This window comes from Hypanus sabinus, chromosome 7 (assembly GCF_030144855.1).
Source record: "Hypanus sabinus isolate sHypSab1 chromosome 7, sHypSab1.hap1, whole genome shotgun sequence".
NCBI lineage: Eukaryota > Metazoa > Chordata > Chondrichthyes > Myliobatiformes > Dasyatidae > Hypanus > Hypanus sabinus.
This window is the reverse complement of record NC_082712.1, coordinates 60,267,655-60,281,787: the sequence shown is the minus strand read 5'-3', so window position 1 is coordinate 60,281,787 and position 14,133 is coordinate 60,267,655.

The following is a 14,133-nucleotide window of genomic DNA, read 5'->3' as shown; positions in this document are numbered from 1 at the left end:
CTTGTGATTACAGCATCTACTGTCTCTCGTACTGTTATAAATCCTGTTTGGGAAAAAAAATTAAAACTTGCATATTTTCACATTATCGAGGTAAGAGTCTGACTGCAGTCAGATTTTGGAGTATAGCAGAAATTGGTGATGTTGCTGGAATTTGGGGAAATTTTCATAGTATGATGGAGCAAGTGAAAATTACACTGAAGCATCAGCAATCAGATTTCCTGATTGATGCTGACAGTTAGAAACATGCATGTAATCGTCCTACCCTGGGTTAAGCCAATTTTCAATTATATAGCACCTTTTACTTTGGAGCTGTCGTTTGTATATGAGATGAGTGGTCCAATAATGAAGAGACAGAGGAGGTGTTGAGTACTTACGATTCACACTTTATATTAGATTTGCCAATGACAAATATTGCAGCCAGTGCATACTATTAACTTGAGTATAAAATTGGTCTATTTCCCGGCGGTTGGCTTGGGCAGGGACATAAATTAGGGTTTCTACTACCCACGTTCTAATTCATTTCAAGATCTTTATCATGTACTTGTTGGCTTACACTGCTTGCTGATAAGCACTGCATGGATTTTTGAATTCTCAACCTAGTTTTCAACAACCTTAAGGCCGAGGCCCTACTGACATTCTAAGATTAATATTTCAATTCTGTGACTCATCATTTGCACTACGGAGCTTTTGACACTTAACCTGTGTAGCACACTATCTCAAAGACATTCCTGTTATTTTACTGTATTTTAAAACTTCTATCAGATTTAACATAATCTAATAAATGAAAGTAAATAAACTATCAATGGTAGAACAAAAAAACGAACTGCAGGAAGAACGCAGTGGGTCAGGCAGCACCTGTGTAGGGAAATGTATAGGTAACATTTTTGTTCAAGTCTGCTGGAAATGTGAATGGAGGTCTGTTGGAAATGCTCAGCAGGTCAGTCAAGATCTGTGGAAAGAGAAACAGGTCTGAGACCCTACATTAGAACAGACAAAGAGAGAAACACTTTGTCTCTGAGTTTTTCCAACACTTTATATTTATATTTAACCTTTTCTTTTCCCAATAAAAGGTGAATGACCTGCAGCAATCCATTTGGAGAATCTTGCTTGATCAAAATAGTAAGGAATATGGAGCCAGATAGAGTTGACAGACATCTGTCACGTTCTAATTAAAGGGAGACAGGTTGGAGGGCTGAATGCTCTCCTCCATTCTTATAAATGTAACAGCTTAATTCACATTTTGTTTTCAACAGGCTGTTGAATTGGACATCTCTGCTAGCTGGGAAGTGTATCTTCACTGTTAGAAAGTGCAGAAAGACCAATGGTTCGATTGGTTTCCCATCCATCTATTGGAGGATCTATTCAGGTTGGCTGCTGTGGATGACCTAATTTTATAAAACAACTCTAAAACTCTTTTTCAGTACATACAGTAGTATGGAAACAAATCACATCTGAAAGAAGCATCGATGTAAATTGTTCGGTTAACTTGTAAACCTATTTTAATAGGGATTTTTTTAGCATCTGAACCTTGCAATAAATTACACTTGTGCATAGGACTAAGTGATCAAGAGAAATCTTGATTTATACACTAAGTATTGTGCCAGAAATGCATCACTAAGAATAGAAAATCTAATGTTGGCAGGGCAGGTTGCTCTTTCTTCAGCCTTCTCGTATTCCTATTGAAGCTAAACTTCTGCTACCTGTTCTAAAAGCTCAACACACTCTGCTAAAAAAAACACATACAGTATATGTTATGGTTTTATTGCTTCAAGTACAGTCTTTAACGATTGGGGGGTGTTAGTGGCTTTCAAGTTGTTTTGATTGACAGATGCTGAGGAACTTTCTTCTCCTAACAATCAATCATTGGAGCTGTTGAGTGGTGTGTCTCTGGTTGGATCCAGGAGAAGGTAGGCAGGGTAAATGAATGCTTTAGTAGTTAAGCTCCCAGTTGGACAAATCTAGTCACTGTACACTTCCCACTTCAGGCTAGCTATCTTTTTTTTTCTGGTTACTATGGGAATGTGACAGATGGCTGACTAATTTATCTGCAGGTTATGTTTAATTCTGTTTGAAACCTGTTGCTTCCCATGAAAATAAAACATGAGATGTTCAATGCAGGTGATTAGATGGACATTTCACTATTAATAAAAAGCTTCAACGCATCATGCTATCCTTTTTAGGCAGTCCCTTGGGATTGAGGTTAACTCACTTCCACTTCTGAGGAGTGGGAGATGGCTGAGCATGAATTCTTTTAACACCAATAGCCGATGCACAGCAGCCTTGACTGAGGAACTTCTTGGTTCAATAGAGAGAAGATTGAATATGTCTGGACACGGATGGACACACACCCACACACAGTGCAGGGAATAGAGTTGTTGTATTGGTAATTGGAGAGTGATACCAAAATGGGCAAATGAAATCATTCAGTGGGAGACCTTTCTCCTGGGGAGACCAAGCAAATCCTAAAAGATGTGAAGTGGGTTGAGTGAGAGGGAAAGGAAGAGGTAAGGAAGTAAGAGAAAAGGAAACATACTGTATATTCTATTTGTAGTGAATGCAGCTGATTTCCAAGCAGTTGCAAAGGCAAGGAATATTGGAAGCTAAAACTTAGAATCTTAGATGGATAAATTAGGATGATTCTTTTCTGAAGAGTAATGTAAAATTGAAGAAAGACAACCACTTACTAGATAAGTGTTGGTACTGGGGATTGGTTCTGATGGAGAGTTGAAAATTATGATTGGATGCAACTCTAGAGTCATCACTGCTGTTCCATTCCTTGTTCAATCTGTTCTTCTTAAAGCCCTGTGCAATTTGGAAGCACATGAATAGAGGATTCTCAGAATTATTGTAACATATGGCAAAGAAGGAAGTCATTTGATCCTTCATTCCATTTCTCTCTCTTTGGTAGTCCCATCTCTTCAGCTTTTTGCTTATTCACTGGTAACTTCCTCATCCTCAATGCCCTCTTGAATCACCAAATAGAAATGAATTAATTTCATAGGGAACAGTCCAAATCCTGACAAGCCTCTGAATGAAAAAAATATTCTCACCTCCCCTCTAAATCAGTTGCCAACTGTTTAAAACCTATAACCTCATGAGCTCTTGACAAACCTACCCAATTCAATGATTCACAAATACAATTATATGATCACTGCTTTCCCACCTCCAATATCCTGTAACAAAAGAATCAAAAGTGCCAAAAGAATATCTTTTCATGGATTAATGATGCTCTAATTCCAGCCCTTTGACACATCTCTTCCAGATGCTGTTAACCTTTACAGATTGTCTACTCTTGTTAGCTGATCTATACCTTTCCTTTTTAAAACATCCGTTTTTGATTCCTTTTGCATTCTTGGAGGTAGCCTTGACAGATTATTATTCTACTGAGTAAAGGCATTCATCCACATCTCTGCCCTTTAAAATGCTCCCTAATCAATTTACTCCAGGCAAAGGAGATATAGTCTCAACATCCCTCTCAAAATCTTTTTTTTTAATGAATTACCCCCCATTCTTCTAAACTTCTGTGAGAACCTCATTCTTCTAAACTTCTGTGAGAAGATTCAGTCTCTCATCTTAGGAAACTCCCTGGGATGATCCCTGGCTTGCTTCCTACCAAAATTGAATGATTATATTTCGTATAATTTTACAAGGAAGGTTTACTTTTAAACATTAGAGTATCTTCCTGGTTGTTCAATTATGAGGCTATACTTAAATAAGATTAATATCAGAAATAATTTTATTTTGCTCTGTATCTCTGTTGCATTCCCATAGTAACCAGAAAAAAAGATAGTTAGCCTGAAGTGGGAAGTGTACAGTGACCTTTGCTATAAAAACATCCATGTTTGTCCTGTTGGGGCTGAATTTGCTGTTGGTGAGAGTTTGCTTTGAGTAAATCGGTTGCTGTTTCTTGAATTGGAGCAGTACATATATTGTGGTATTTATTTCATTGGCTTTGAAGGATTTTGGTGTCCTGAGGTCAGGAAGATGCTGTAGAAATTCTAGTTTATAATTTTTTCAATATATTTGAACTTAATTGGATATCATGCCTTCATTCTCAGTGAGCCAAGTATGTCAGGCAAAAAAACCTCCTGCAATTGAGCAGCAAGTCGTGTCCTGAAATACTTTCATCCAAAAAGATGGATGTATTTGAAATGCACATGCTGAAAGATCCTTACAAATTTGTTTGTGTGAGAGGCTGTGAAAACACTTCTAGACGTTGCTGATGGCTTTTGCTTGTCTGTTGATAGGGGAGTGTCAATTGCTGTTAAACCAGGAAGCTGTTTCTACAGCACAGTGATGATCCATAAGTGAGCAGGACTAGATCAAAGATGACCAGTGCATATTTCATGAAGGCATCGCAGGCTGGGGCTCAACATTACTATGGTTACTAGCTAGCATCTGTGAGAACGGAATTAAAATTTAGTGGCTCATTAAAGATTTATGACTTTCTTATCAGAATACTTGCAAACAGTCGCTAATTGCTGCCTCCTTGTGCATGTGCTTTCATTAAAGTGTTTGAAATTTTGGAAGGTTTTGGATTGAGAGCAAATAAAGCAGTGCAGACAAGGAATACATAGTCTGTATGACTGTGTTGTGTTCTTCAAATCTGGCAAATCATTATTCAATTTTGTGCTGGGTGTCGCTGGCAAAAGGCAAAAATTTATTGCACAGGCTGAGTGTCAGGAACATAATAATGGCTGGCTAAGCCATTTCAGAGACCAGTTAAAAGTTAATCACACAGATATTGGCACTGGAATTACATTAAATTAAGAACAGCATGTTTCCTTCCCTGAGCAATATTAGCAAACCAGTTGGGATCATTCTATTGCACCTGAATAAACCAATGTAATCAGTCAATATCATAGTAGAGAGACAAGAGACGGCAGATGCTGGGTTCTGAAGCAACAGACGATGTGCTGGAGAAACTCAATGGCCAAGGAGGATTGGTTGGAGGAAGGAATTGTCCATGCTTTGGATTGAAAGCTTGCATCAGGCCTGAGAATCATGGCCAGTAAAAATAGATGGGGGAGAGGTGAGGTAGGAGCCTTTGGTTATTGGAGGAATGCCTCCATCTGCCTCTGTCTCCTAACTCCATCTACCCCCTCCCCTACCTGGCTTAACCTGCCCATCATTCTTTCCCCCTTCTCAGTCTGCCAATCACCTTGAGTTCTGCAGCTGACTATATATTGGAATAAATAGTGCACAGTTAAGAAATTATAAATTAAGCTTACGGGTATCAATTTCACTTAAAATGTTTACTATTGGACTTCTGGAAACAACAGAGATGTGTATATATTTAAACCTATGCTCCTGGATGGATCACTCATGTTGAAGATTACAATGATGCCTTGTTATGATGTCTCCTTACAGATATGATGCTATACAAAAGTCAGCTACAAGGAAAGTTGCTGTGTCCAGAGTGTGGGCACTCACTTGTTGAGTAGCTGTTTGACCCATGAATCAAAAGATTGTGGGTTCAAGTCCTGCTCCAGGGTCTTGAGCACAAACAAAAGATGCTGGTTCTCCAGTGTAGCAGTGTTCCGTTTTTGGAGAAGCTGTCGACTGAGGCCATTGTCTATTTGCTGAAATTGATAGAAAGTCATCATTTTTTCGGAAAAGAGAATGCTTTCTCTATGTTCTGGGACCAATCGTTATCCTTCAGTTGGCATCTCTGAAGACAAATAGCTGGTATTTATCAAGTTACTTTTTGAGGAACGTTACTGAATTCAAGTTATTGTTCCCCTCTCTCCATATCCCCATACACAGACATTTCAAAAAAAATTGTATTCCACTGGCTGCAAAGCTCTTTAGGGTCTCCTGAGCTTGTAAGGAGTGCCAAAGAATGCAAAGCTTCATGGATTCAAGCTGTTATCACAGCAATGATATAGTTTAATAATGAAAATGAAAATTTCTAGAGTAGCAAGAATAAAAGATGGGGAGGGGGAAGTATACAACAGTCAGGTGATACCTGTGGATGTGGAAGATGGGTGGGTAGGGCAGTAAGAGGCTGGGAGGGCATAAGTGGAAGAGGTAAAGGGTTGAAGAAGTAGGAATCTCATTGGTGAGGGCAGTGGATTGTGGGAGAAAGGGACGGAGGAAGGGAACCAGAGAGAGTAGATGGGCAGGTGAGGAGGTAAGAAGGGACGAGGGGGTAAACAAAATGGAGAGTGGGAAAAAAGAGAAAAGGAGGGAATGGGGGAGAGTTTACTGAAAGTTGGAGAAATCGCTGTTCATGCCATCAAGTTGGAGGCTAGTCGGTAAGAATATGATGTGTTGATCCTCCAACCTGAGTTTGACATTAGGGCAGAGGAAGAGACCATGACCCAGGCATATCAGAATGGAAACAGGAAGCTGAATTGAAATGGGTAGCCACCAGGAGCTCCTAACTGTTTACATTGGGGCTCCCAGATATGGGGAGAGCTGCACAGGGAATACTGAATATGGTAGCTGACCTCGACGGGCTCATAGGTGACATATTGCATTGCCTGGAAGTTCTGTTTGGGGCTCTGAAGGGTAGTGAGCGAGGAGGTGTAGGGGCAGGTGTAGCCCCTGTCACAGTTGCAGAGACATGTGCTAGGATGGAGATCAGTGGGGAGGGACAAGCCACATAAAGACCAGTCTCTATGGAAAGCAGAGGGGTAGGGTTGTGGAAGAGGGGAAGGATGTGCTTAATGGTAGATTTCTGTGAAGATGGATGAAGTTATGGAGAATGAGATGCTGGATATGGAGCTCATGAGGTGGTAGGTAAGGACTAAAAAACCCTATCACTGTTACAACAGCGGGAAGAAGGACTGAGGGGAGATGTGCAGGAAATAGAGCAGATGTGGGTAAGGGCAGATTGATATTGGTGGAAAGGAAACCCTGTTATCTGAATAAAGAGAACATCAGAGATGTTTTAGAATAGAAAGCCTCATCCGGCAACAGATCCACCTGAGGATTTCCAGTGTATTCTAAATACAAGAGATTCTGCAGGAGTTGGAATTCTTGAGCAACACACTTAGAATGCAAAAAGAACTCAGCAAATCATGCGGCACCTATGGAGGAGAATAAACAGTCGATGATTTGGCCAAGATACTTCATCAGGTCTACAAAGGAAAGGGGGCAGAAAGTAGAATAAGAGTACAAGTAGGCAGGTGATAGGTGAGACCAGGTGAAGGATCTCCCAGTGGCTGTCCATTTCAATTTGAATTCCCATTCCCATTGTGATATGTCTATCCATGGCTTCTCTACTGCCATGATGATGCCCAACTCAGGTTGGAGGAACAATACATCATATTCCACTTGGTTATCCTTCAACCTGATGGTATGAACATCAATTTATCTAACTTCTGGTCACCTCTCCCCTCTATCTCCTCTTTTTTTTAATTCCCTACACTCTCACCCCTTCTCTCTCCTCACCTACCCATCACCTCCTCCTAGAGCTCCACCTCCTTTCCTTTCTCCTACGATCCGCTGTCCTCTCCTACTGACTGCTTCTTTTTCAGTCGTTTAACTCTTCGCGGCCTCTCACTTCAAAGTTCAAAGTAAATTTATTGTTGAAGTACATATTGATGTCACCATATACAAATCTGTGATTCATTTTTTTGCAGGCATACACAGTAAGTCCAAGAAACACAACAGAATCAATGAAAGACTGCACCCAATAGGATGGACAGACAGCCAGTGCAAAAAAGATAACAAACTACGCAAATACAAATGAAAGAAATAATAATAATTTCCATACCAGGCCATGATGCAACCAGTCAATATGCTCTCTGCCACATATCTATAAAAGTTCATCAATGTTTTAGATGTCATGCCAGATCTGGATTGAATTGAACTGAATTGACTTTATTTCTTATATCCTTCATATACACGAGGAGTAAAAATCTTTACATTACGTCTCCATCTAAATGAGCAATGTGAAATTTATAGTAATTTATATCACTCCGGACCACTCTCTGCTGAGTCCTTCAATTGAGGGAGGTACAGTTCCCATACCAGGCAGTGATGCAGCCAGTCAGGATGCTCTCAATTGTGCCCCTGTAGAAAGTTCTTGGGACTTGGGGGCCCACACCAAACTTCTTCAACCATCTGAGGTGAAAGGTGCTGTTGTGCCTTTTGCACCACACAGCTAGTATGTACAGACCATATGAGATCCTCGGTAATGTGTATGTCGAGGAACTTAAAGCTGTTTACCCTCTCAACCCCAGATCCATTGATCTCAATAGGGGTTAGCCTGTCTCCATTCCTCCTGTAGTCCATAACTAGCTTCCTTGTTTTTGTGACATTGAGGGAGAGGTTGTTTTCTTGACACCACTGTGTCAGGGTGAGGACCTCGTCTCTCTAGGCTGCCTCATTATTATTTGAAGTTAGGTCAATCAGTGTAGTGTTTAATTAGCAGATTGGAGCTGTGGGATCTTCACAAACATCTACGGAAGTAAATGCTTTTTTCATGATTGCACTAATGTGCTGAGCCCAGGATAAATTGTCTGAAATGATAACACTGAGGAACTTAAAGTTGCTGACCCTTTCCACCTCTGATCCATCAATGGGGACTGGCTCATGGACCTCTGTTTTTCTCCTCCTCAAGTCAATAATCAGTTCCTTGGTCTTGCTGATACTTTCTGAGATGTTGTTGTTGTATTGCCTCTCAACCAGATTTTAAATCTCTCCAATATGCTGATTCATTGCCACTTTTGATTCGATCAATGACAGTGGTGTCATTAGCAATCTTAAATATGGCATTGGAGCTGTGCTTAGCCATATAGATATAAATGTAAAGCGAGTAGAGCAGGGGCTAAGCACGCAGCCTTATGGTTCAACTGTGCTGATGGAGTTTGCGGAGGAGATGTTGTTACCAACCCAAACTGACTGGGATCTGCAAGTGTGGAAGTTGGGGATCCAATTGCACAAGATGGTATAGAGGGCAAGGTCTTGAAGCTTATTGATTAGTTTTGAGGGGATGATGGTATTGAATGCTGAGCTGTAGCTGATTTTAAAAAAAAGCATCCTAATGTATGCATCTTTGCTGTCCAGATGTTCCAGGGTTGAGTGAAGAGCCAATGAAATGGCTTCTGGTATGGACCTGTTGTATCAGTACGCAAATTGGAGTAATTCCAAGTTGCTTCTCAGGCAGGAATTGTTATGTTTTATCACCAATCTCTCAAAGCACTTCTTCCCAGTGGAAGTAAGTGCTACTGGACAATAGTCATTGAGGACCTTCTTCCCCTTGCCCCAACCACCCACCTGGTCTCACCTATCACATGCCAGTTTGTACTCCTTGCCGTCTCCCTTCTTCTTATTCTGGTTTCTGCCCCCTTCCTTTCCAGTCCTGTTGGAGGGTCTCAGCCCATTTATTCCCCTCCATACATGATTTGCTGAGTTCCTCCAGCATCTTGTGTGAGATGGAATCCGTGTTGTTTTAATAATTAAGATTGTTTTTATTTGATAATTAAATGTGGAGAGTGATGATGACCAAAAATGAATTCCTGCAGTTACTAATATTCAAGCAGGAACTATAAACTCATCAATAAAAACAGCAAAAATGGAAATACTTGGTAGGTCAGGCAGCTTTTGTGAAATGACAGAGTAAATATTTCAGGTTGAAGACCCTTTGTCAAAATTGGGAAGGGAAGACAATGAATGTTCTTTAAGTTTGTAATGTTAACTCTGTTCCTCTCTTCATAGATGCTGCCTAACCTGTTGAAGAGTTTTCAGCATTTACTGTTTTTATTTCAGATTTTCAACAATGCAGCCTTTTGATTTTCACCTCCATGATCTCTGCGCTAAAGGCTCTGTAGAGGGATCTTTATCATCAGGGAGAGGAACAATTTATATCACTTAACAGCATGAAAAGGCACTGAGGAACTTAGACAACCAGCATAAATAGATGGAGGGAAGGGGTGGAACAAGAGCTGGCAGAAGATAGGTGGATCCAGGTGAGGGATGGGCTAGCGATAGGTAGATCACGGCAGGGATGATTTAGGAATCTGTATGGTTATATGTGGAAATGACAATGGGCTGAAGATAATAAAATATAGTAGATGGGAGAGCAGGGAATAAATGGGAGGGAGGTGGGGAGGGGAGCTAGTGGAAGGAATGTATAGTGATGGGCAGTTGGAGAGGAAGAGTGTGGGGCAGGGGAAGGCATAGAGTAGTGTAATGGGAACCAGTTAGATCAGGAGGAGAGAGAAAAAAACAAAGAAGAAATAAACAGAAAGCAGGGAAAAGGGACAGAGGGGGAGCAGTTATCAGAAGATTGAGAATTCATTTGAGAACGCTTTCTTTTCTGTCATTATCCTCATAAAATAGATGGCCAGTCTCACAGTGTGGGTTCTGGCTTGCTAGCCAGTCAGAATGCCTGCTGAGACAACTGCCCTTTAACTGAATGCCTGTGAGTGATTAAATTCTCTCGCAGAGAAAGAAATCTCTGCCATTGGTGAAGGAATCTTAAGAGGGACACTTCATACAGTGCCTTTCACTACTTCAGACTTCCCCGAAGAGCTTTACACCCAAAACAGTACTTTTTTTTACTGCAATAGTACAGTAAACATGCCAGCCAATCTGTACACAGCAAATACCCAAAAATTGGAGTGTGATTAGGACCAAATGAACTTTTTTTTTTTTTTTCTTTTTTTTTGATGTGATTCAATCCCTGACGATAAAGTTCTTAGGCTTCTCTATTGACCAGAAATTTAACCAAATCAAGTATGGGTCTGCCTAAACATCTTACAGCCTCGGAAAAGCAACCAGCTTAATCAAGAACATCCTCCCACCCTGGACATTCTTTTTACTCCCCCTTCCATCAGACAAAAGGTACAAAAGCTGGAAAACAGCTGGAAACCAGGCTCAGGGACATCTTCTATTCTGCTGTTGAATGAACGATTGAATCAACTTCTCACACATAAAGTATAAACACAATTCACCTCATCTGCGCCCTTGCATCATCTTGCCTACCTGCATTGCACTTTCTCTGTAACTGTATATTCCGCATTCTGTTATTATTTCTCTCTTGTTCTACCTCAAAGTACTTCTGTTTGAAAATTATCTGTATGGATGGTTTGCAAAACTAGGTTTTCACTGTATCTCGGTACACGTGACAATAAGAAAACAGTACCAATACAGAAATACTATTGCTAAAAGAGTAGGTCAGAGACTGGGTGTGAAGTGGTGAATAACTCTGTCCTTAACTCCAAAGAATTTCCACCATCTACAGGCAAGAGTGTGATGAATACTCTCCATTGGTCTGGAGAAACAGTCCCTAAAATACTCAAGAGGTTCAGCATCATACAGGATGAATTGACTGCTTGTTTGACACCACATGCATGATCACAAGTATCTATTTCCCCCCTGACGGCACAGAAAGGCTGCAGCTATTCATCTAGATTACTCTGACAGCACTTCCAAAACCTGTGAGCTCCACCACCGTGAAGGAAAGTGGTAGCAAGCTCATAGGAACTCTGCAGACTGCAAGTTTGCCCTCCAAGTTACACACCATCCTGACTTGGAAATACATTCCAGTCCTTCACCGACACTGGAACTTTCCCCAATAGCATGGCAGGATTCCCAACACTAGAACGACTACAATAGCTCAAAGCACCACCACCTTCGCAAGGGGCAGTAATGGATGGGCAATAAAGTTGGCTTTGCCAATGATGCCTGGATCCACAAAGAATGCATTTCAATAACAAATTATTGCCTCAAATTCAACTGCTTAAGCTATAAAATTCCCTCCATTAGCCTTCTTCACTCCTTCCTCCTTTAAGACTATACCTTTGACCTAGAGTTTTGAACACAAGTATTGATATGCCTTTCCATTGCAGAGTGTGAAATCTACTCATGAAACACCCTATTCAATATATAAATCCAAGTTATTGTTACTGTAGTAGCTAAGAAACTCTATGGATGAGGGAAGGATTTAATTTACAAATATCCACTGAGCTGGGTTGAAAATCAAAAGCCCATGCACAGCTGCCTGCAATGAAGCCAATGCTCCCCCTCCTTTCATAAGAGGGAGGGGAAAGGTGGGGAGGTGATGGCTGGATCAGTGCTGATGCACCACCCCATCACCAAAGACTGAACGCCTAGGTTTATTGATACCTTTGCATTTGTCAGTGCACATTATCAGCACAAAAACAGGTATGACAACGGAAAAGCTATTCCTATCCGGGAAAGGAATGCTGTTTATTGCAGAGGTGTAATTAAACAGCCTCACCTTGCAGAACAGACTTTCTATTTGCTTTTAGCAAACTTCTTTGCCTAGCTTAGTGCCAGTAGAATAGGCCAGGTCTTGATTTTTATCCTTTTATTCAGTTTTATCATTTTTCTGTGTGTTGCTTATCCTTTTTGTGCAAGGTTTACAAGGTGGTTACCATGGCTCAAGGGACTGAGTTATAGTGAGTGGTTAGCAAGCTAGGACTTTTTCAGAGCATAGGAGATATATACAATCATAAGGGGCACAAATAGGGTGAAAAACCTCAGTCTTATTCCAATATTTGGAGAATCAAGACTGAGAGGGAATGGGTTTAAGGTGAGAGGGGAAAGATTTAAGGGGCTCAAGGGGCAACATTTTTTATACAGAGGGTGGCATGTAGGGGAACTAGCAGTCAGAGCATGTGGTTGAGGCAGATACAGAAACAATTTTTAAAGGTCAGCTGGACAGGTCCGAGGATAGGAAAGATTTAGAAGGTTATGGGTCAGATAGATGGACATCTTGATCAGCATGGACCAGCTGGGCCAAAGAGCCTGCTTCTCTGCTATTTGACTCAATAACTCTATGTCACTTAAGTGGCTCCATGCCCCTACCTTTCCCTATTTCTGTGGCATCCCCAATCCTGTGCATTCTACACCATCTCCATGCTCTTCGAATCCAAGTTCAGCCACTTGCTATTGACAGCTGTGTCCATGGCTGGCTGGACCCCAGGCTCTAGAATTTACTCCCAAAACTTCTCCTTTTACCTTCCTCCTCTTTGGTGTGCCTAAAATGTAACTCTATCTATCCTAATGTTCTTCAGAAGTTACAGCACATCAGCTTTCTTAACCTCGACATGTTCCAGCACATTAGCCAGTTCAATGCTGACCACGCATTCATCAAGTTCCCTCTCACTGCTGAATACTGAAGCAAAGTATCCATTAATTACCACCCCTACCTCCTCCAACTCCAGGCACTTTTCCTTTTTAATTCCAGATTATTTTACCCTGAGTCTAGTCATGCTGCTGTTCTTCAGGTATATGTAAAACATCTTGGTGTTTTTCTTAATCCAACTCGCCAAGTCCTTCCTGTGTTCCCTTCTCACTGCCTTGAATTCTTTCTTAAGTTTCTTCCTGGCTACCTTATTTTTGCTTGCTAAATCTTAAGCATGCTTTCTTCTTCCTCTTGACTAAATGCTTCAGCTCTCTTGGGTTTTCACCCTACCGGCCTTTCCCTACCTCAATAGGACAAACCTATTGAGAACCCCATGCAAGTGCTCCTAAACAACTTCCACTGTATATTTCACAACATGTACCCAATATATGGCCAGCTGGTGGCGCAGTGACATCAGCGCCGGCCTCCGGAGCGAAGGTTCCCGAGTTCAAATCCAGTCGGGCTACTCCCGGACACGATTTCCATCCGTGTCAGGTTGAGTGTCGAGTTCGCAACTCGGCCTCGTAAAAAAAAACTGCGCTGTGAGAAGGACGTGGGAGGCCACTCCCAGAATCTTTCCTCCAAGGCAACCACTTGAAGAAAAATGTTGTCACCGAGGCTCTGGCAGAGTAGGCTTCCCATACCATTTGCCTATCCTTCCTTACAGTCTCTGTATGAACGGCACCCACCTCTGGTTCCCATCCCTGAGTCTTATGTGACTCAGTGACAAAATTTTCTAATACAACTTCCATGAAGCAAGTTGTGCTACGACATAGAAGTGCTAGACATAGTAGAATTTGTGGCAGCTGAAGCTAAGTGTGGCTTATCTGTTGAAGGTCTCTGAAAGAAGCATCCATATGAATTTTAAAACCAGCCATTAGCAAATGAATGCTTAAGGATTTTAGCAGTTTTTATGGTGTTTTGCATCAGTGAAATAATTATTCACATTATACTGTTGAGTTGAAATTCTTGCTTGTGAACAACTGATTATTAATTCCCGACTCCAAAAGGGCTTTGTACATTTGGTG